At 39.8% G+C, this 23,737-nt stretch overlaps 1 long non-coding RNA gene and 2 pseudogenes across 1 annotated transcript; all 3 read right to left on the bottom strand.

Moving 5' to 3' along the window:
• Positions 1–17,661: 17,661 nt before the first annotated feature.
• On the bottom strand, positions 17,662–21,662 carry LOC122019442 (annotated as a pseudogene).
• Positions 21,663–21,864: 202 nt separating this feature from the next.
• On the bottom strand, positions 21,865–22,694 carry LOC122019443 (annotated as a pseudogene).
• Positions 22,695–23,079: 385 nt separating this feature from the next.
• Positions 23,080–23,337, bottom strand: LOC122020923. Its single transcript, XR_006122372.1, has 2 exons — positions 23,267–23,337; positions 23,080–23,160 (listed from the first exon to the last, which is right to left on the bottom strand). It is a non-coding gene; the product is annotated as an uncharacterized LOC122020923 (long non-coding RNA).
• Positions 23,338–23,737: the final 400 nt, after the last annotated feature.

Genomic DNA, 23,737 nt, shown 5'->3' on the forward strand with positions numbered 1-23,737 from the left:
ACTAGAATTTTCTTCCTCAAGCTTTTTGACTTGAGTTGAATTTCCAGTCTGAACTGGGTCATGCAAGGGTTTGGAGTTAGTCACTTCTTTAAGGGCTGCTACCTCCTTTAGAAGTGACTTTAGCCGAATGTTTGATTTTGCTAATTTTTGAATTAAATAATTTACTAAATTATGTAAACGCGGGATACTTACAGCGGAGTCAGGCCCTTCGGAAACGGATACGGATCCGTGGCTTCTCTCGGTGTCACGCCCCAGGGGAGTCCATGTCCGAAAAAATTTTGGCAACACCTCCCCTGTACGGCTGACAATCTGAATCATTTCTACATGCACAATATACATCAGCCACAGGCGGCTGGAATATACACACAACCACGCAATTATATGATACAGTCTACTCGGCTGATACAATAAAAACACAACCACGCAGTTATATGTAGAGCAGCCCACTCAGCTGTACCAAAACCAAAACACAACGGAAAATGACAAAAACCAAATACAAACCAAACACAAAACTGCTAGCCGGCTAGGCTTACACAACCAACAATAATACAAAATACCACATAACAACTTCAAAACTCCAGAAACAAAACCGGAGCACAAACTAAACACACTGACACATTAAACAAACAAAACATAAATGAAACCGATAGATCTTCTGAGGTGACATGGGGACCAGCAGACAGGATACTCCAAGCAACATCATAACCAACCTGGTACCTGAAAAAGATAGTGTTCACGGGGGTGAGTTCAACAACTCAGCGAATACCAAGAGACATGCCTAGTAAGATATATCTAACAGCAATAAGCATGGAATACAACTTCTTAATCATATATAGGAAATATGCAAAACTGAAAGGTAACTGAGGAAGCTGTACTCACCAGGAACTCCTATCCAGAACAAAAGGTCGTCAAACAGAGAGTGTCATAAATCCTGTATGCATGTCATACATATGCATCCAACCAAATGCAGCAAATAAATGCAACAAGCACAAGTAATAAATGCATCAATGCGTATGATGCCAATGTCATGGTCACCCCTGACGCCAGTCAGCCATCTCACACACAATGGTGAGACCGAGTGGGTAGGGCTGTGACAACCGTGCACTCTGACGTCACTACTCCTGATGAGTGACCGAGTGGACGGAATGCTGTCGGAGTACACACATACTCCTACCCCAGATCATAAATGGGGGAGCGCAATGCTCTCATCTCCCGGTACACCATGACGGGGAGGGATCCCTGACGTGCTACCACGTTGCGTCACACTACCCATGAGCAGACCAACGGAGCACCGAACAGAGCAAAACTGACGTGCTACCACACTACGTCACGCTACCCATGAGCGGACCAACGGAGCACCAAACAGTGATGAAACTGGCGATATGCTCTACAATAATGGAGCAGCCTATCACGCAGCATGAAATCATGCGAATGGTGCATGAAACTAAGCATGACAAAATCCTTAACCAAATCCACATATATATATAAAAATGTGTACGCTAGTACAAGTAAGTCAAATCCACAGATCTAGGGTATACAGGTCCTCTATGGTATAACAACCTAGGTCCTGAACATATCCACCTCCAAAAAAAATATGTACCAACAACGTACATGGATCAAAGCAAAAGGTCTAAGTACACAGATCAGGTATGTTATAAAAATATAGATACACATGTCAGATAATAAAAATCCAGAGTCTAGTCCTAAACTCAGTAAAGCATGGTATGTCACTTACTCTAGGAACTAAGGTACTCATGGCAATAATCACGAAACGTAAACATAGATACGTAACAAACGCCCAACAGAACATGCTACGGGTAACAAACAGTGACATACCAAAGGCAAACATGATCATTGCTTGTAACTATAAAATACTATGCATATCCAATTGCCAATATCATAAAAGATAAGTCAAGAGGTACCCGCCTCAAATAGATCGAGCTAATAACCTCTATGTCGAAGTGCTCGTCCCGAATCCGAATCCTGAATAAATCAATGCATATATTTTATTTAGCCAAACTCATATGAATTAAACATCTAAATAAAATACTCATGCCTAATTAGGGAAAAATCCCAATCATTCTAGCATACAGATTTAACCTAACAAACGGAATATCACTCACCTCAACAGATCCCCAACATCCTCAACCGAACCTCAATCAGAACTATATCATTCCTTCACATTTTCTTCTTTTTAATCCAAGACATGAATCAACAACTCATAGGATCCTCTTTCAACGTAGATCATCTACAATATTAATCAAAGGGAAAAAAATCATATTAATGGCAACTTACACTGAGTCCTGGATAAGGATAAATTCAGATCCCATTCCATCTAATGAAGTAATTACGTTCATTCCACCCTAGTTTGGAAATATAACTTACCTCAGATCTGACTCATAGCTCCCTCTTTGGTGACTCGCGGCCACAAAGAAAATAGTTGCCGCAATTGCTGTCCGAAGTTAATAAAAATCACTGCCAGAAGCAAAGACACAGTTAACGCATCCTCCTATTCCAACATCGCATCCAAACCTCTACAAACTTAGAACAAAAATCAAAATGCCTTACCCAATCCTTGTGCCTGTAGTTTCCTTCCAGTCCAAAACCACATCAAGCAGTTGTTGAGATCGACAAAATTTAGATTAACGGTTCGATATCAGGGCACAGGTCAGACACGATCGACTGGAGGGATCTTGGGTTGCTGGCGCTAGTGCAGAAACAAGGCAGCAATCGCACCAGATCAGAGGCACGAGGAGGAAGGGAAGCTTCGGCCAGCGCCCAAGGACCAGACCTAGGGTTCGGCTGGTAGATCAATAGGGGGCTCAGCGGTGATCCGGAACTAGGGCTAGGGCAGAGGAAGAAAGGGAGAAAGATGAAGCTTGAAGCAGGTGGATACCTCAAGATGGCCTGCACAGCATGGGTGAGGAGGATCTCGGCAATCGTCGGCTGCTCAAGCAAGGACCAAGGTGGTGGTCGGCGCTCCTTTGCTGAGGACAGGCGGCCAGCGGTGTGCGGCTCGGGAGAAAAGAGGAAGAGGGGTGCGGCGTCGAGCGGCGTCGGCACCTAGGGCATAGGATCGCCCGGCTGAGGAGGAAATATTAGGAGGGCAGCTCGGCCGACGGTGGCTCGCGGAATCACTCTGCGAGGGGCAGCTGTCGGCAGGGGAGGGTGGAGAAGATGAGAAGTGGAGAAGAAGAAAACCGTCGGGGAACGGCGTCGGCCACACGCATGGGGGAGGAGAAAAGAAAATAAAGAAAAGAAAAAATAATAAAAAGGAAAAGAAAACTTTTCCTCGTTAAAATGGGGTAGCCTAAACAGGCTTTTCCAGACCCCATTTTTATCCCCGTTAACTCGTCCATACGAGCTCCGAAAAATTCCCGGAAAATTTCTAAAAATTCCAGAAAATTCCCTTATTATTATCCGCCATTTTTCGGTTTTTTACATTAGACTCGGCTTCTGATTCGTCCTCACTTTCGGATTCGTTGGTGTGGTCCCGAGCCGTCAACGCGAGAAAACTCGTCTGCTCGAATTCTTCGTCAACATCTTCCTCGAAAGAGGACTCGTCCCATGTCGCCTTTAGGGCTTTCTTCCTCCTTGGTTTCTTCGGATCTTTCTGGTTTGGGTAGTTTGCCTTGATGTGTCCCTTCTGATTGCACCCGTAGCACATTACCTTGAACTTCACTTTTAGTTGAACTTCCTTGGTTTGAATTGCCTTCTTCATGTCCTTCTTGTTGAAACCTTTCTTTTTCTTGTATAGTTTCTTTACCAGGTTGATGAGTTCCGTTGTTAGCTCGTCATCTTCATCGTTTGAGTCAGGTTCTTCTTCTGACTCCGGTTCGACTCTTCAGCGTGATCTTGGATCGCGTGTTTTACTTGTACCTACAACCAATGCTATACCTTTCTCGGTTGGCTGTGCATTAGTCTGCTTATGTAATTCAAATTCAGAAAAAAGCTCATCTAATTTAATTGAAGACAGGTCCTTAGAAACTTTGTAGGCATCTACCATTGACGCCACAAGGTATTCCTCGGAAAAGCATTAAGTGCGTACCTTATTACATCTCTATTTTCCACTTTCTGCCCGATAGCGTGGAGACAGTTAAGGATATCTTGAATACGTGCGTGAAGTTGACTAGCCGTCTCACCTTCTTGCAATTTTAGGTTATATAATTTATTGAACAACAAATCACGTTTACTTACTTTGGTTTCGGAGGTGCCTTCATGTAGTTCGATGAGCTTTTCTCATAGCTCCTTGGCGCTCGAGAATGGGCCGACACGGTTTAGCTCCTCCTTCATCAATCCACACTAGAGAGTGCATGTTGCTCTGGCATTTGCTTCCACCTTCTTGATTGTTACTGGATCCCAGTCTTCGCACGATGTTGGTTTGTCGTCTCCGTCAGTTGGTAGTTCGAGTCCAGTCTTGACGATCATCCACATCTCGAACTGGATCTTCAGGAAAATCTCCATTCTTCCCTTACAGTAACTGAAGTCTTCTCCAATGAAAAGCGGGGGACGGACGGTGTTGTAGCCTTCTTGTTGGACCATTTAGTGGATATGCACACACGAAAAAAATACAATATGTTCCAAGACTAGGTCTTGGATTAGTAGTGCAAGAATAAGGTTAATAACGAACTCGAGTGGTGTTGCACCGACTTTGAGCAAAAATCGATTCGAACGATAAAAAAAATTGGAATTTAGCAATAATACTAATTCCAAATGACTCCGAAAAATTGAAAAACACCACGAAAAATTGCTTGATTGGTGGTTTCACCAAATCAAAGTTACCCCACTCTGATACCAATTGTTGGAGCGTGATGCGCTAGAGAGGGGGGGGGGGGGTGAATAGCGCTTCTGGCTTTCACACGTTTCAGATTCGTAATACTGTCGAGTTAAAGCAATGGAAATAAAAGACAACAAAAGCGAACACAAGTATTCACTAGGTTTGGAGCCTAGGATGACTCCTACTACAAGGCCCACGATCGTTGATTGCTTTCTGTAGGCAACAACTATATCGCGCAAAGAGAGTACAAATATATATTACAATAAGTGCAATAATAAAAAACAATTATACCGACGACAGAATCAAAATCTCGGAGCTCCGGGTCGTCGGGGACTTGTAACAGCACTTCAGGGCGTCTTTTAGAGCAGCACGTTGTAGTAGAAGCACTTGAGAATTGTTGTTTTAAAGGTGTTGCTGGAACCCCCTTTTATGCACTGTTGGAGGCGCCTCCAACAAGCCGAGTCAGCCGCGTGGATCAGAATGGACCTGGTCGCAACTCATCCACTTGAAGGCGCCTTCAAGCCAATCCAAGGCGCCTCCAATCATTGGTCCAAGGCGCCTCCAGCTCCATCCGAGGCGCCTCCAGCGCTGCTTTACGGCCAGCTCACGTTCTGCACCCAAGGCACCTCGGACACTGTTCATCCGAGACTTAGCTTATTCCTTTTGTACCTGCAAGACATGTTAGTCCCAAAACTACAACATACCCTGCAAGACAATGTTAGCACATAAATAATAGTATGAATATAGAGTGTGACAGTCATCAGACTGTCCGGGTCTGATTTCGGATCTCCGATCGAAAACCCTAGATTGACCCGACGCTTACTGTTCCCTCTGCGGGGAACGCGTCATCACCTACTCCCCTTAGGAGAGATTACCTAGTGTTAGTCCGGTCCTCCAGACCGACTGGACTTTCTGCCGAGGGTTACCACCCCCTAGGATTTTTCTCCACCTAGGGTTACCACCCCCTAGGACCTAAGGTTACCCCCCTTAGAATTTTCCTCCACCTAGGGTTACCACCCCCTAGGACTTTTCTCCACCTAGGGTTACCACCCCCTAGGACCTAAGGTTACCCCCCCCCCCTTAGGATTTTCCTCCACCTAGGGTTACCAACCCCTAGGACCTAAGGTTACCACCCCTTAGGATTTTCACTTGCCTAATCGCAGTTAGGACTTTCCTGAAACACTTATTCAAGTACGTTAGACAATAATTAATCTTAACTTTGAACCCTTTGCCATTATCAAAATTCGGGTTCGATCGTCGGATGCTTCCTGCACCAACAATATCCTTGCTATGCGTGGTGCTATTTTGAGGGCCAGAGGCGTGACAAAGAAGGAAGCAATATAGATGCGACAGCTTGATCCATTGGCGGCACATTGGCGGCATATTGGAGGACAGCGATGGATGAGGCACATATTGGAGGACAATGTTGGATGAGGCCATAATTGTTGGAAATTTTATTTTCATATTTATTGCCTTTATATACTGTTTTTATGTGTTGTGATGCTATGTGTTGTGATGTGTGTGCATGCTAAAATTCCTCAATTTAAATAACTAAGTTGGAGAGGAATTATTTAAATAAATTCCACGGTCTCCATTACTAGTTTGTAAGTGATGCATTCAAACTTGCGCGTTGATTTTGATTGCCTTTCTCCATATCGGATGAGTTTGTTTGCAGATTACTAGATCAAACTTCCTCTATGGATAATTATAGGAAATTATTTAGGTATGTGTGATCTTCTCCATCTGAAGGGGCATAATCCTAATTAATGGACTAAGTATTAAGTAATGGTATACACTTAGGTGCATTTAATAGTATCCTCCTCATCAGAGCCACTGCTATGATTTATGTGATCGAAGATGAACCAACTATTAATTTTATTTATCATAAAGTTAGGTTGACAAGATAATAAAATTAATGGGTAAAACCTCCTCTTACAAATGTTTGAATTAGTATATGTCCACACTATCGTGGCATACGAAATTCATGGTGTTTTGAGGTGTTGGTGAATTTAAATTATATTGTTTGAGGAATCAATATTATTTTAAATTCTAAAGTTTTAACCAAATATTTTATTTTGTGATTCTTAGGATTTCAAAATGGCTTTCAATCCTCTTGCTGTTATTTTAAAAGAAAAAAAACTTACTGGTCCAAATAATATTGATTGGAAACGAAACTTGGACATTGTCTTAACTGCTGAAGAATACAAGTTCATACTTCTTGAGGTCTGTCATAGCGTGCCTGAAAAGGATTCTAGTGAAGAGAAGATTAAGAGACATAGGAAATGGGTCAAGATAGATGAGATGATGCGGTGTTACATTTTGACTTCTATGTCAAATGTGCTGCAACATCAGCATCAGGCCCTACCCATTGCCTATGACATGATGCTTAATCTCAAGGAATTCTTCGAACACCATAATCGGGTTGCCAGGTAGGAGGCCATGAGAAACTTAATGACGACCACCATAACTGAGGGGATACCCGTGAGGGATCATATCCTCAATGATGGCTCATTTGAATGAGATGGAAGTCCTTGGAGCTGAAATTGGTGGGGAACCCCAAGTTGATATCATTCTCCAAACACTGCCCAAAAGTTTTGAGCAGTTCCGCCTGAATTACAACATGAACAAAAGGGTTTATTCGTTGGCGAAACTTCTGACAGAACTCCAAGTGGCAGAAGGGCTTTTTCGTCAAAGTTCTCAAGTTCACATTGCTGAAAACGTTTCTGCTTCTAAGTCGAAAGGCAGAAAGAAGAAGAAGAAACAATTTGGTTCAGCAAAGAAAGTGATTCGACCTCTAGGGACTGGGCCGCAGGCAGGTGTGAAGAAGTCGAAAGGTAAGTGCTTCATATGCAAGCAGTCTGGACATTGGAAGGTGGGTTGTCCTCGTAGAAAGGAGAATAATAAAGGTATATCTTATTCATTAGTTGTTGAAACATGTTCAGCGGTGTTATCTACCGATACCTGGTGTGTAGATACAGGAGCCACTGATCATGTCTACAATTCATTTCAGGGGTTCCAGGAAACCAAACGACTACATGAAGGGGAGATCACAATCTACATGGGAAATGCTACGAGAGTGGTGGCTGTTGCAGTGGGAGATGTTTAGTTATCTTTTGATAGGAATAAAACTTTGATTTTGAGAAATTGTCTTTACGTACCATGTTTTAGAAAGAACTTAATTTCAATTTCTAAATTATTTATGGATGGATATTCTGTTTCTTTTGATGACAAAGTGGTTGTCAAGAAAAATAGGATGGTTATCTGTTCTAGTGCATTGGTTGACAATTTGTATACTCTTAATCCAATAACTCCCACAATGCAACAAATAGAAATTAATAACACATCTTCTAATTCTAATAAGAGAAATCAACCTTCAGCAATGAACCAAACATATCTTTGGCATCTAAGGTTGGGTCATATTAACTTGAAAATGATTCAAAGGTTAATAGTCGATGGACATTTGGGTTCATTGGTAGTGGAAAACTTTCCGACCTGCGAGTCTTGCTTGGAAGGAAAAATGACCAAAAGACCTTTTAAGGTAAAGGGGTATAGAGTTAAAGAAGTGTTGGAATTGGTTCATTCTGATTTGTGTGAGCCTATGACTATCCAGGCAAGAGGTGGTTTCAAATATTTTATCTCTTTTATAGACAACTATTCGAGATATGGATACATTACTTGATATGCCGCAAGTCTGAGTGCTTTGATAAGTTCAAAGAGTACAAGGCTGATATGGAGAAACGTCATGGTAAAAGTATCAAGACACTACGGTATGATCGTGGTTGAGAGTACCTCTTAGGAGAGTTTAGGAGTTACATATCAGAGGTCGAAATTCAATCCCAATTGGTTGTACCTGGTACACCCCAACAGAATGGTGTGGTGGAACGAAGGAATAGGACTCTTATGGAAATGATTAGATCAATGATGAGTTATCTAGAATTACCAAATTCGTTTTGTGGATATGCTCTCGAAACGACGGCGTACATTATGAACTTGGTACCTTCTAAGTCAGTACCCTCTACTCCCACAGAATTATGGAATGGGTGTAAGCTTAGTTTGAAACACATTCGGATTTGGGGTAGTCTAGCACATGTGCTGAAGAGAGACGCTGATAAGTTGGAATCACTTACAGAAGTTCGCTTGTTCGTGGGATATCCTAAAGGAATGAAAGGTGGTTTGTTTTATAATCCCAAAGATCAAAAGATCATTGTTAGCACCAATACCCGATTTTAAGAAGAGGATTATGTAATGAACCACAAGCCCATGAGTAAAATTGTTCTTGAGAAAATAAGAGAGGGCACTTCTATATTAGTACCAACGGTACAAGATGAGATACCACAAGTAACTGTAACACGTGTCACAAATGATACATAATTATAGGTAGTGCCTCACTGTAGTGGGAGGGTTATTAGGCACCCTGATAGATTCATGTTTTTGGGAGAGTCTTCGGACTTGATCCCTGGTGAACATGAAGTTGATCCCTGGATATATGATGAAGCACTCCAAGATAAAGATGCAGCATCTTAGCAAAGTGCAATAAACTCTGAAATAGAATCTATGCATTCTAATTAAGTTTGGGAGCTTGTAGAACCACCAAATGATGTAAAAGCCATTGGATGTAAATGAGTCTACAAAAGGAAAAGAGGAACAGACGGGAAGGTGAAAACCTTTAAAGCGAGGCTTGTTGCGAAGGGGTATACTCAGAAAGAGGGAATATATTATGAGGAAAGTTTTTCGCCAGTAGTCATGCTTAAGTCTATCCGGATTCTTTTATCTATTGCTGCTTATATGGATTATGAGATTTGACAAATGGATGTCAAGACAACTTTCCTTAATGGAAGTCTTGAAGAAAACATCTATATGAAGCAACCAGAGGGATTCATTGCGAAGGGCAAAGAGCGTCTTGTATGTAAGCTTAATCGGTCCATTTATGAATTGAAGCAAGCTTCAAGATCTTGGAACATCCGGTTTGATGAAGTGATCCAGTCTTATGGATTCATTCAGTGTTCAGATGAGTCTTGTATATATAAGAAAAGTGTCAGAAACGTGGTGGTATTTCTTGTACTATACGTAGACGATATTTTTCTCATTGGCAACAATGTCAAAGTATTGTCAGAAATAAGGGTATAGTTGTCCAAGCAGTTTGATATGAAGGACTTGGGAGAATGTGGACATATTCTTAGGATCAAAGTAATAAGGGATCGCAAGAAGATGATGTTGTGCTTATCCCAAGTTTCGTACATCTATACTATCCTAGATCATTTTAGCATGCAAAACTCCAAGAAAGGTTTTCTACCTTTTTGGTATGGAGTACCTTTATCTAAAGAGATGTGTCCTAAGACATCAAAGGAAATAGAGGAGATGAAGGCAGTTCCTTATGCTTCGGCTGTAGGAAGCCTAATGTATGCGATGCTATGTACGAGACCGGATATCTGTTTTGCCATGGGCATGGTTAGAAGATATCAAAGTAATCCAAGATAGGGGCATTGGATTGCCGTAAAGCATATATTAAAGTACCTGAAAAGGACTAGATATTATATGTTGGTTTACCAGGCAGATGATTTGCACATTGTGGGATACATGGATTCGGACTTCCAATCAGATAGGGACAGCAGTAAATCAACCTCGGGGTATGTGTTTACTTTGGGAGGTGGAGCAATAGCATGGAGAAGTGTCAAGTAGAAATGCGTTTCAGACTCCACCATAGAAGCTGAGTATGTGGCAGCCTCTGAGGTAGCCAAAGAAGCTGTATGGCTCATAAACTTCTTGATGGACTTAGATGTGATTCCTGGTTTTCCCAAAGTTATCACAATTTATTATGATAATAGTGGTGCAGTAGCAAACTCGAAGGAACCACGAGCCCATAAGGCAAGTAAACACATTGAGCACAAGTACCACCTGATATGAAACATCGTAAAACGAGGAGAGGTTGTTGTCACCAAGATTACATCAGTAGATAACCTGACAGATCCTTTCACTAAGGCCCTTCCGACGAGAGCTTTTGATAGGCATGTTGAGGAGATGAGAATCAAATGTATGACAGCATTTATGGCAGCATAGTCTTTTAGTATAAGTGGGAGATTGTTAGGATGTATACTATAAGCCTAGCTTTTGTATAAACATCTATCTTGAAATATTTTGAAATGAAAATCACTTTGATCAAATGCTTGCATTTTATATTTATATATATGTCAATGCAATTGTCCATTTAATTTATATTGTAGATAACATGGTGTGTGGTGCCACACAGAAGATCATTTTATTGATTCCTTATAAATTATAAATAGAAGCTCACAACCAAGATGGATTGGGACAAACCATTAGAATGGTTGTAGTGTAATTTAGTACTAGTTTATCTTAACTAAAAAATTACACTAGTATACTATGTGTGTATAAAGCAGGACCATTTGATGTTGTTCTTTTTATACTGACTGCATAAAAGAACAGAACCTATGTTATTATGGATGTGTGTACTCTTAATCCTGATATAATAACAAGCATGTATACTTAGTATTTATTTCTTTAACTTATCAATGGTTGAGATTTATTCGTTAAATCAATAGGCCCGATGAGTTGGGAGATAGTATTATTTATATGGTGTGTTTTGATTATAGAAGGAATCCGTGTCCTAATTATTTAGGCTAATGATGCCCCCTTGAGGAGCTCATAAGGATTATCATGTAAACCTACAAGTGGACTTAGTCCAGTATGGTAATAAAGTTGAGTGATACTACTTTTGGAATCCCAAGCCCATCAGGAGGTCTAAACCAATTTCTCCTCTAGGTCCCTGTTGTAGCCTCTATATAAAGCCTCGCATCCACCTATCCTTAACTTGTTTTAACTTGGTTTGGTTTAACTTGGTTTAGCCTGGTTTGGTTTAACTTGGTTTAACCTGGTTTGGTTTAACTTGGTTATAGAAAGGGAGATTTTTTCTAAACAGAATTATGTTATTTTTCCTTTTTTGTAACCAACGGCAAGGCTATAAAAAGGGGTAGGTGGTGGCCCCTAAAACCTAATTTCCCACAATTCTCTTCTCTCCAAGGGTCGGTGGCACACATCCTTCCCCTTGTGGCCGGTGCCCCTCATCTCCTCCCTCCTTGTGGCCGGCACCCATCCCCCCTTCCTTCTTGCTTAGGGTCGGCACCCCTTCACCTATTGCTAAGGGCCAGTGCCCCTTCACCTATTGCTAAGGGTCGACACCGTTCTCCCTTGGTGGGCGGCAGCTTGAAGAAGAGGAAGAAGAGGAAGAGAAGGAAGAAGATTAGAAGGTGTCCTATCCTAGAACCTCCTTTTGTAGCTGGTGGTTTGGAAACTGAGAAGAGAAGGAGGGTGATGTTGTCTTGGTAGATCGTCACCCACACAACGTCCAAGAAGAGGAGAGGAATACGACAGAAGATCGAGAGGTCTTTAGCTACAAAGAAAAGTACAACTAAGTCTTAATTCCACTGCGTAGTTAGTTAGTTTTCTTTGTATCATTTTTTAGAGTACTAACACAAGAGGCCAGTGATCTTATACTTCGATCAAGGTGTGCTTTAATCATTCAAGAACTTGCTTGATTGATCAAACACATGATTGATCGAACATGCGGGTTGCTAGGAAAAGTTTTGTTCTTGTATAGTTTTTTTGTACAGGAAAATTGAAACAAAACGGAATTCCAGAGCCTTCAGGTACATGATATTACCATAGTGTAGGATGTTGGATATTCTGTTAGACCCCTTGGTAGATGATTTGAGTTTGTGCTTATTATTAGGATGATCAAATCGCAGTATAGGATATCAAGCATCTTGATAAACCTTTATTTGTTATTTCATACCGCAGTGTGGTATTGAGTATCCTAATATACCCTTATTGTTATTTAGGCCTATGCTTATACGTTAGTAAGGTTCGACCAAGGTGTGGCTATATATTGTTATATTAGATGTGATTATACCTTTTCTGCTTATTATTACGTTGTTATATCCTAACGATCATTATCTCATATTCGTGGTTGAGAGAGTTGTTAGTGACCATTGACATATACTCTGTCTACCTATGGGACCATCCGTGGTAGAGCATTTTCCCTTAGACATTGAGTAGTTATTTACCCTGTCTGCCCACAGGACCATCCATGATAAAGCGTTCTCCTGTAGACAGTGACTAGTTACATATCTTGACTGCCCACGGGACCATCCATAGTAGAGCATTCTCCTATAGTCAATATTTGTTATGTGCTTTCTATATGTCGGTCATGCATTTGTTAGTACAAGTTCGGATGTACTATAGGTACTCCTGATTCGTTGGTTATACTTGGTTGAACAGGTTAGTGAAGTGTTATGTTATTAGTTATACTTGGTTGAGCAGGTTAGTGAAGTGTTATGTTATTGGTTATACTTGGTTGAGCGGGTTAGTAAAGTATTATATTATTGGTTATACTTTTAGTTAGTTGGTGATTATGTTGGGATACTTACGTTGGTTAATAAGCATTTTACTTGAGACTGTATCCTTTGATCTCATGATAGTATATTATTCATGCACTATCTTCTTTTATCCATTGAGTTGTTGTACTCACCACTCTTTATTTTTCCTTTGACTTTCAGGTTAGCAGATAGAGGAGGTGTTGTGTTACTCATAGGTCCTAGCCGCCTGCTCCACTCAAGTTTAGATTTCTATATGAGTTGTTAGTTTGCTTTCCACTGCTTATAGTTTTGGATTCTCTTTTTGTATCGAATGTTTATGCCGTTGGTTATGCTTTTAGTTAATTTAATATGTTCATTTGCACATGCATACATACACACATTGGTATTTAAAGAAAAAGTTAACAAGTTTTTATTTTGCATTGATGTTTAATTGGCTCGATCTGAGTTCGATATCGTATTTCTTATATTGTCACTAGGGGTTTCATCCGATTTAGTGGATAAATATACCCTCGGAGTGTGACAAGATCGAGTGGCACCAGTGTGATTAGGTGATAGTGTCGGGAAATTGGGTGGTCGGCGATCGATAACGCGGCAAAGACGACATGATTGGGGCATCGCGAGGGGAATAAGGGTGGTGGTCACACGATGGGAGGGCCATGACGGGAGGGCCGGCGACGTTGACCCCTTGTGATGACGACGACTACGACGTCATTGGTTGTTAGTCGATTCTTCGCAAAGGCAGGGAGGCAACAACGGCGAATCGGGAAGGGGGTAGGGCACTGGAGAATAGTGAAGAGAAATGAAATGAACTTAGGTTTCTATTTTTATAGTTAAGTTACTTTAATAATAACTTTATGTTAATTATATTAGTAACTCCCACTTAAGTGGTAATCCAAATAGACTTTTCCTAAGTATAATAGATCTTTCCCCTTAAAACGTCTCATCCAAGCTTGGAATAAATCACAAAAATTTCTAATTTTTTTAAAAAAAATCTATAAAGTTATTTCTCCAATAATAATTATTATTTAATTGTCGTATCTTACAACTTAATGTTAACATGATCAAGAGAATAAAATACAAATCCAAATTATTTAAGTTTTCTTAAATCATTTTCTATATTGATGTTTTTTGTTACATATTTTTTCCTAACTTTAACGCACATTATCATTGCATTAAAAAGGGAGAGATTGTTGATGCAGTTTGCACCAATGGTTAAATTTAAGTTTTGATGAATGAAAAATGAATTAAAGTTAGGTGTTGTGTTATCTAACCTTATTACGAACTATCTAGGACTTGACGGATCTGGAGAACCTGACATCAGGCTAAAATCCAGCTAGGTTTGTTGAACCTGATAGGTAGTGTGGAAGTCTAGATAGGTCAAGAATTGACCCGATATCTGACAGGAAATCCGGTTGGGTCCGTGAGACATGATAGCCAGCGGAAGTTCAGTTAGATCTATGGACCTAACAACTAGTGGGAAGACCTAGTGGATCAAAGATGAGTCAAGCGATTTTGCATGGTAAGTAAGGTAAGTCACTGGAGGAGAGTGTTCCAGTAAGGACGAGTCCCAATTATGGGTTTTAGGTGCAGGTCCAATTTAGACCCATTTTGGAAAATTAAATTGAGATCGTGACTAGATCCTGGTCTTTGGAAGATAGGATCTAATTAATAATGTAATTTCATTATTGTGTAACTTTGTTTTACAGGGTATAGCTTGTTATTTGGACTAACACATTTTGTAAGAACAAAAAGTGACTTAAACCTCGGGTGAACAGTGATCCGAGGTGCCTCCTGTTCAAGTGGAGGTGCCTCGAATGCTTCGGTCGAAGTCCCTGCTCAGAAGGGTGTGGAGGCGCCTCCCATGCGGATGGAGGCACCTTGAAACTTGGCGCTGGAGGTGCCTCAGAGAGCTTAGAAGGCACCTTCTAGAGGATAAATCCACTGGTTATGGGTTTTATCAATTCTGAAGATAAGGGGATAAAAGTTGCTGCTGGATGCACCTCGGACACAGTTAGAGGCACCCCCAACAATCCATATAAGCCTTATTTGAGCAGCCATCAAGACGCATCTTCTCCTCGAACTACAAAGACCTTTCTGCTACTGTGAACATGTCTGATTATTGTTGCACTACTGCTTCTGGCAAATCACTACTAACTCCTGAGTGCTTCTGGATCCTCTTTCTACAAGTTGGTAACAAAGTTAATTCTACATCTCTTTATTATTTGTAAAAGGGAATGTAGACTGTTACAACTTTCCTTTCTCGATTTCGAAAGAGGTTTCCTTACTACCCTTGGTCCGATGGATCATAGGTCTTGGAGTAGGAGTTGTCGAAGGTTCTGAACCAAGTAACTCCTCGTGTTCGAATTCTTTGTATTCTTTTTGTTTATATTTCTATTTTATTCCACCGTGCACTTTGATTTTAAAACGAAAAAGATAGATTTTTTTAAACACGTGGGATTCACCCCCCCCCCCTTCTTACGTGTGCACCAATCCTATAACCTCAACATCTCTAATTGATTTGATTTTTTCTTAATCGATTGCCATGTAATATGACTGTTCAAACATATACAGAACAACTCTTTTCACCCATCTAATCGATTAGTGAGTTATATCAATCGATTCGTGAGTTATATCAATCGATTTGACAGCTTCTAATCAATTTCCGTAATCGATTCAAAAGATTTTTTTTCATGAGATAAAGCAGTCTAATCGATTGCCCAAGAGATTTCCATACTCTCTGTTCTCTCGTGAAAATACTTTAATTGATTACCCAATAGATTAGTCAGGCCTTAATTGATTAAACCCCCTTTTATTCTTCATGAAATACAACCCCCAATCAATTCCCAATCGATTGGAACTGAGCTTAATCGATTGGCTTTAGCCTAATTGATTCCTGCCTCAGTGTGTTGTTGGTTGCTATTCGGAATATCATACTGGTTCCCCCGTACAAAAATTTTGTACAAGCCCTGAACCATTCCTAACAACCTATTGTTTTATTTAGAAATTAAATTTGGAATCGCAAACAGAACTTAACATTATTGATTTCAAATTCAATTTATCTGTTCTTAAAAGGTTTAGACTTGGATCGTAAACGATGCTTAACATTCTTAATCCAAATCCACCTATGTTACAAATTTGATTAACTATTTATTTCAGAGATCGGCTTCCAGGTTAAACATGGTGAGACACTAGGCATTCTTGGTTATGGGAGCATCCACCACTTCCTAGACAAACCCTTTCAACGAAATTCAATATTTAATCTCCTTATAGTAACCCTAGGTTTAACCAATAAGAACAATTGAATCACAAGATCAAAAAAACAAAGAAACACAAATTTGAGTCATAAATCTGAAACCTAGAAATGTTAGCCTCTTGTGTTTGGTATTTCAAGATCTAAACAAAAAGATGAACTAGTTATGATGTGGAAACTAATAACTAGTTATACCTTTTGTAGCTTATAGACCTCACGATCTTCTATCGTATTCCTCTTCTTATCTCAGACGTCGTGTGGGTGACGATCTACCGAGACGAGAATCCACCCAAGCTTCCTTCTTCTCCAAGCAAGTTTCGGCCACCACCAATCTTCAAGAGATGAAGAACTTTCGGCCACCAACCAAGCTCCAAGGGATGCTAAGAAACAAAGCCTCCTATCTCTCCTTCTTCCTCTAACAAGATTCGGCCACCACCAATCTCCTTGAGATGAAGAAGCCACCGGCCACACAAGGAAGAAGAATAGGAGAGAAAGAGGAAGAGAGGTCCAGCCACCACCAAGGAAGAGAGGAGTAATAGAAGATCTATTGTTGTTGTGAGGTGAGACACCTCTACCATCTCTTTTGTTGGATCGAGACCGCGCTAGAGGGGGGTGAATATCGCTCATGGCTTTCATGCGTTTCGAAATTAAAAACACGACGAGTAATGCAGCGGAAATAATACAAGAAATAAGCAGTCACACAGAAGACACCAAGGGTTTACTTGGTTCGGAGCATGTGTCGACTCCTACTCCAAGGCACATGCTCGTTGAGCATTTACGTTGGGCAACAACTATAATCTCGTAAAGATAGTTACAAATTTCAAGTACAATTAATAATGAAATATACCAACGACAAGATTAATAGTACATTCTGAGCTTGGGGGTTGTCGACATCAAGTTACGGCTTCGTCGGAACTTCTCGCTAGCAGCTGGTTGCGTAAGGATTGCTTTGATTGTGTTGCTGCAAAGGTGTTGCTCGAACCCCCTTTTATGCACTGTTGGAGGCTCCCAAAGCTTCACTAAGGTTCCTCAAACCCGCCGAGTCAACCACACGGATGAGCGCTGAAATCTTCTTCGCTGATCCGGTTGAAGGCGCCTCCATCAACCTTGAAGGCGCCTCCAAGCTGTCCAAGGCGCCTCCAACTCAATCTGAGGCGCCTCCAGCTCTACTATGCGCAAACTCAGCTCCTTTATGCCCGAGGCGCCTCTAAGCTCCATAGAGGCGCCTCGGACACTGTTCATCAGAGGGAAAACCTTGTTTTCTTGTACCTGCAAGACATGTTAGTCCCAAAACACAAACATATCCTACAAAACATAAATATGATAATCGAAATACTTTGACAGTCTCTGGACTGTCCGGTTCTGACTTCGGATTTTCGACCGAAAACCCTAGGTCGAACCGACGCCTACTGTTTCCTCTTCCGGGGAACGCGTCCTCACCTACTCCACTCAGGAGAGTTTACCTTTCACTAGTTCTGTCCTCCAGATCGACTGGACTTTTGCTTGGCGCTCGAGTCTTTTGGTCTTTATGCTAGACGTCCGGTCCACGACCCATCCAATCTTCTACCCGGTTCGCGACACCTGGATTTCAACCTAGGGTCACCGCCCCTAGGATTTTTGCCCGAAGACCTCGACCTGCCAAGGCTTTCCTCATAGGGTTACCGCCCCCTAGGGTTTTCCACTTGTCTAACCACAGCTAGGACTTTTTCCTAAGTACACTTAGGACTTTTCCTGCAATGCTCATTCAACATATTAGTAAACAAAACACCTAAACTTTGAACCCTTTGACATAATCAAAACATAGGTTCGATCGTCGGATGCTTCCCGCACCAACATCTTTTATATTCCTTGGTCTTGGCAAATAAGGAAAGTTTTAATAAAAACTTCCTTATTTTCTTTGCCATTGAAAGGAAAATTTAATTGATAAAAAAAAATTTCCTTTTCTTCTATTAATGTGGTCGGCCCCTACAACTCCTCCAAACAAGGAAAGTTTTAAACACAAAATAAAAACTTCCTAATTTATTTCTAGAAATTTTTAAAATAAAATTTCTTTAAAAATTCCCTTTATAGTTGGTTATAAAAGGAAACTTTTATAAATTAAAATCTCTCTATTAAAACATGTGGATGATTACAATAAGGAAAGTTTTCTCCAAAATTAAAATCTTCCTTTCAATCTACAAATAAGGAAAGATATCAAGCCTTTCTCTTAATCTTTTGTAGAAACTATAAAAGGTATAATTTAATTTTAAAACTCTCTTTTAAAATCATGTCTTCCATATTAGGAAAAATTAAAAAAAAATAAAATCCTTTTAATTTTATTATGGCCGGCCACCTAAGCTTGTGTTCAAGCTAGGTTGGCTACACTTCAATCCATCCAAACCTTATCTTGGTCGGCCCTTGCTTGGGCTCCAAGCTTGGCTTGGCCGGCCACCTAAGGATGGGTAAGAAAGTAGGTATAGGTGGGTATAAGACTTTATAAATAAGAGGCTACGACATGGACCGAAGGGAGGAATTGGATTTGGTCTCCCAATGAACTTGAGCTTCCCATATTCGCCCCGAACACCCAACTCGAGTTCATCAATAATAACTCATACCACTAAAGAGTTATTATTGAACTATCGCACTAATCACATATTACTATATAGGCGCCTTCTTATTATGAGTGTGTTAATCTCCCTGTGTTTAAGATATCAAATGTCCACTAATTAAATGAGTTACTGACAACTCACTTAATTAATATCTAACTCCAAGTGTAGTACCACTCAATTTTATTGTCATATCGGACTAAGCCCACCTACAGGGTTTACATGACAATCCTTATGAGCTCCTCTTGGGGGCATTATCAACCTAGATTACTAGGACACAATTTCATTTTATAATCACTACAAAAAAAACCCTCATAGACATCAGTTTTCCACCGCTGTCTATTACATTTTCGGCCAATGTCTATGAAGGTGATGTAAAAGGTCTGTCATTTTAGACATCGGATTAAAACCGGTGTAGTATCACTTAACGACATCGGGTGTAAAACCGATGTAATATTATATGTTAATAACACTAGTTTTGACAGCGGTATACGACCGATATAATATCAGTTAATGACACTGGTTTTGCAACGGTGGAAAACCGATATAATATCAATATTGTTTAACGACACAAATCCGATTTCTGAAATAGTGAAAACCCAATATTATCACCAAGAAAATCATAAAATTAAGTTAATATTATTAATTCACTAACAAAATCACAAATAAAAATGCACCGATGTATCTAAACATACCAAGTCAATATCCATATAACCAACACATAAATATTCTTCTTACAACATAAAAAGATAATAGATTTTGTGCACATCAAGTCGGTATCCACAAATTACACATAACTATTCTTCTTACAACATCAAAAGGTAATAGATAGTACACAAATATGTTTCTTACTGGTGCCAACGTTATCCTTCTTGCTCTATGCATAGTAGCTAAGTTTACCCGTGAAGCTAAACCGGGCACAGATAATCCTCCAGAACTGATGCTTCTTCCCATGTTACCACTGCCAACAATGTTGCCTACAGAGCTTGTAAGTCTTGGCCCTACATTACCCAATACTGGAGAAACTCCCAAACCAGGAACAGAACTACGATTCCCAGAAGCTAAACTTGAGGAAATACCAGTTATTGACCCAGTGACTCCATTAATATTACTACTACTAAAAGCATGATTTCCAACAACATTAATACCCCCTTCTATTTGTGACACCAGAGCCATGAGGCATCTGCATGAAAAAAAATCCAAAATCAATACTATAAAACACATTCAAAGGACCATATGATGCAGTGAAGTAATGTGGAAATAAAGTCATGCCAGACTTGAGATAATGCAACCAAAAGATTGTTTGATGAGAACTGTCCACTAGGAATGCTTCCTCCTGGTTGCTGAACACCACCTGATGGTACAACACCCATTGTGGCCTCTCTAGATGCAAGCGAACTAGGCACATTTGGCAGGTTGAAGCTTCCATGAATATTATGCAATCCTTGAAGACCACCTATTTTTTTACAAACCATAATCAAAATTCCACATACAAGCAAAATTTCACATGAATATGTTAATAAAGTTTATGTAGGAATGTCTAACCAGAAGGATGGAACCTAGGCACTGCTGCTGACTGGCCAGAAAACAATGTGGTATAGGGTCGGCCTGAGGAGTCCGCAAGATTAGATGTTGAACCATTAAGAGTTGACTGTACCAAGAGACCCAGTAATTTGATCAACAAAAGCAAGACTAGTAAAAGCACAGGGCATGGGCTAGGTGCTAACAAACTTGGTATGCTAACCAACAAGAAAGAAACAACCGCGTCAAGTTAGTATTTACATAAACTGTATTGAACATCTGCACCAAACAACAAAAGCTACTCATCTCTAACAATTGAAACTCAGCTAAGAATAAGGGATTATATTATTAATACCAAGAGTAAAATTACATCAGATACAAATCCCATACATAAAATAACAGATAGGTAATTTGGGATGAATATTGAAGTCTATAACTATTTATTCTACTTCTCTCCATCAAGCTAGAACATAATGGAGCATAGACATTGATGGTGCTTAGTTTGTCAAGTTGTACTCAATAAAGATTTGATTATCAATTTAGTAACCTTGTGATTTCTTAAACCATGCTCTAAAATTTTGTTTGACAGCATAGATAACTTACTTAAATTGGAACATACCCTAGTGATTTCTCTGTATACACCCTAGTATGATGTTTATGAAATCTATCTGGTAATCATGAATAATACCAAGGAGAATCCAGTGATCATGAAAAATAGTTTTAAGTAAATAAATTAATTCCATCAACGAGAGAAAATATCCCAAATAATCCTCACAAAATGTCTAGATGAAGCCTTTTGCAACTAAGTGTATTTTCTACTTATCAATGTTGTCAACCACAACTATATTTAACAATAAAAACTATAGTTGTTAAATCATACAATTCAAAATTCTCGGGGGCACTACTCAGTTAGTAGGCACAAGATCCAGTTATGTTAACAAGAGTATTACATGTCAACTGAAAATGAGATGCAATTAAAAAAAAAAATATCAAGTAGCATTTCATCAACTTGAAAATATCAGCAGTTATCTCATAAAATTAATTGGTCTAAAAGGAAAACTATGATTTTGTCTCACAAATTTTCCATAGAAAATATATGGAAAGGAGAGAATTAGAAAAACCTGAACATCGAGCATACAGGTTATACAGTCCTATGTCATGCGAATGAGACTAGAAAATGCAATTAATAAACTGAAAATCAGAAAAGCAAGAGTTACATTTAGAAGCCAAGACATTATAACTTTGCCAAGTTACATTTGGACTTTGATAAAATGTTACCCATCAGTAATAAAATTGTGAATAATGAAACAGGTATAAACATCTGTAAGCTATGAAACATCAACTGACAAGAAGATTACCAGTATATAAGTCAGTTGTTTGTTCTCCTCCTCTAGAAAATTTTCCTATTCGAGAGATGAAAACCATTAAGAGCAGAAACAAAATTAAGAGAGAAAAAACATTCAACAAATTGAAACTCGAGGGAATATGTATGCCAACATTCTTCTTGTGCATCTTCCAGATTTCCATCTAGAATTGGCAAGAAATGAGAATCAATTCAACAGCACAAAGGTAATCTCAATTGAAATGACAAGCAAATACCATTAAACAAATTTCTCACTTGCTTTTCCCTTACGCTGGTGACCCAATCTGGAGTGCCTCCTCAATAGGAATCATTTCCTTTGGGTAAAGGGAGTTGAGATCCTCACCCTTAAGATGCCTAATTCGCACAGAACAAAGCCATCATAAGAGAGCACAAACTTCACCAGATGAGTGATACATATGAACCATATGAATCAAACAATATATTAGCACACCAAACCTTAGTTCAATATGCATGTTGTCGTTTTCTTTCTTAACTCGCTCAATTTCAACGCTCAGACTCTGCAAAAGACAGCAATTTGCTTCACGGAAAATTGAAAATGATTCATTTGGTGTAGAGAGAAAAATTGATTTAAAAATGAGATGAATGGAATAAAAAAAATAGAATCTCCATGATTTTGCACAAGATATTAGAAATTTTCTTATTCACCATTTAGATTCATGGACAAAACTAGAGTCATCTAAAACAAAGGAAGAGAGAGAGAGAAAAAAGTGCATTTTTAATTTAGCAACGATACCTCATGCTTGGCATCCCAGAGCTTTTCGCCAGAGTTTGTTTGGTACCTCATGCTATTTTTTTTTTTCCTAATTTTGCGCCAAGGGAAAATGTTTTTATCTGAGATTATTATTCGCAGAGTTCGCATTAAGTGAGCAAACTAAAACGTAAAACGTGTAATATTTGAGAAATCTAAAATTAGGAAATAAGACCAAGAAGGAAGGGAAAGGGAGAACGGAGGTGAAGACAAAGAAGCAAAGATAAGCAACAAGAGAGTTGGGGATATTAAAAGCAAGAAGGGAAAAAGGGGGGAAAGAGAGCTTCATCTTGGGAGCCCAAAGGAATCGGGTTCTCAGATAAAGCACCGAAAAAGAAGAGGAAAGGAAGAAATTTTGGATCCAACATTTATGGGATCATTCAAAAATAATACGAAGCAGGAAGATGAACACAAAACAAACCAAAAAACCACCGAACTCAGACCTAAACCTCGATCATTGTCCCCGTAGCCGTACGTTCACAGAGCTCCTAACCAAGTTCCCCTCAAGATTGCTCAAACCAAAATCAACTCCACCACCGAAGAAAGAAACAATAAAAAAGAAGACAGATGGATATTAGAAAGAATAAGAAAACCTCGAACATGCCTACCGAGACTCATTAGTCAAGATTCAGTCTCTCCATCCTCTCCACGCAGCAAAACTGGGACAAAAGAGGTGGAGCAAAATGCAAGAAAACTGAGAGAGGAGAGTACCGAACACGCTGTCTCGAATCCAACGCCGACCACAGGAAACGAAGACTCTTACTCGATTTCTCGATTCCGCTCTTCAATCGGATTCCATTGATCCTGGATGAAACTAGAGTCATCTTCATTTGGTGTGGTTGTCCTGATCGAGAGAGGAAGAGGCGTCGATCTAGGAAGGGAAGAGGGAGATGAGGCTAAGAGATTGTCGGACGGCTAGCGGCGAGGAGGAAAGTGATCGTGGCGTTGCAATGGTATAGGGTGGACGGCGCGATATAGATTTAGGTTTGGAGAGAAGAGTGAAGTGTTACAAATTTTGGCTAAGTATTAGTGGGAAAATTAAATTATTTTATTTTATCATAGACACCGGGTTTTAAAAA

Source organism: Zingiber officinale, chromosome 9A (assembly GCF_018446385.1).
Source record: "Zingiber officinale cultivar Zhangliang chromosome 9A, Zo_v1.1, whole genome shotgun sequence".
Taxonomy (NCBI): domain Eukaryota; kingdom Viridiplantae; phylum Streptophyta; class Magnoliopsida; order Zingiberales; family Zingiberaceae; genus Zingiber; species Zingiber officinale.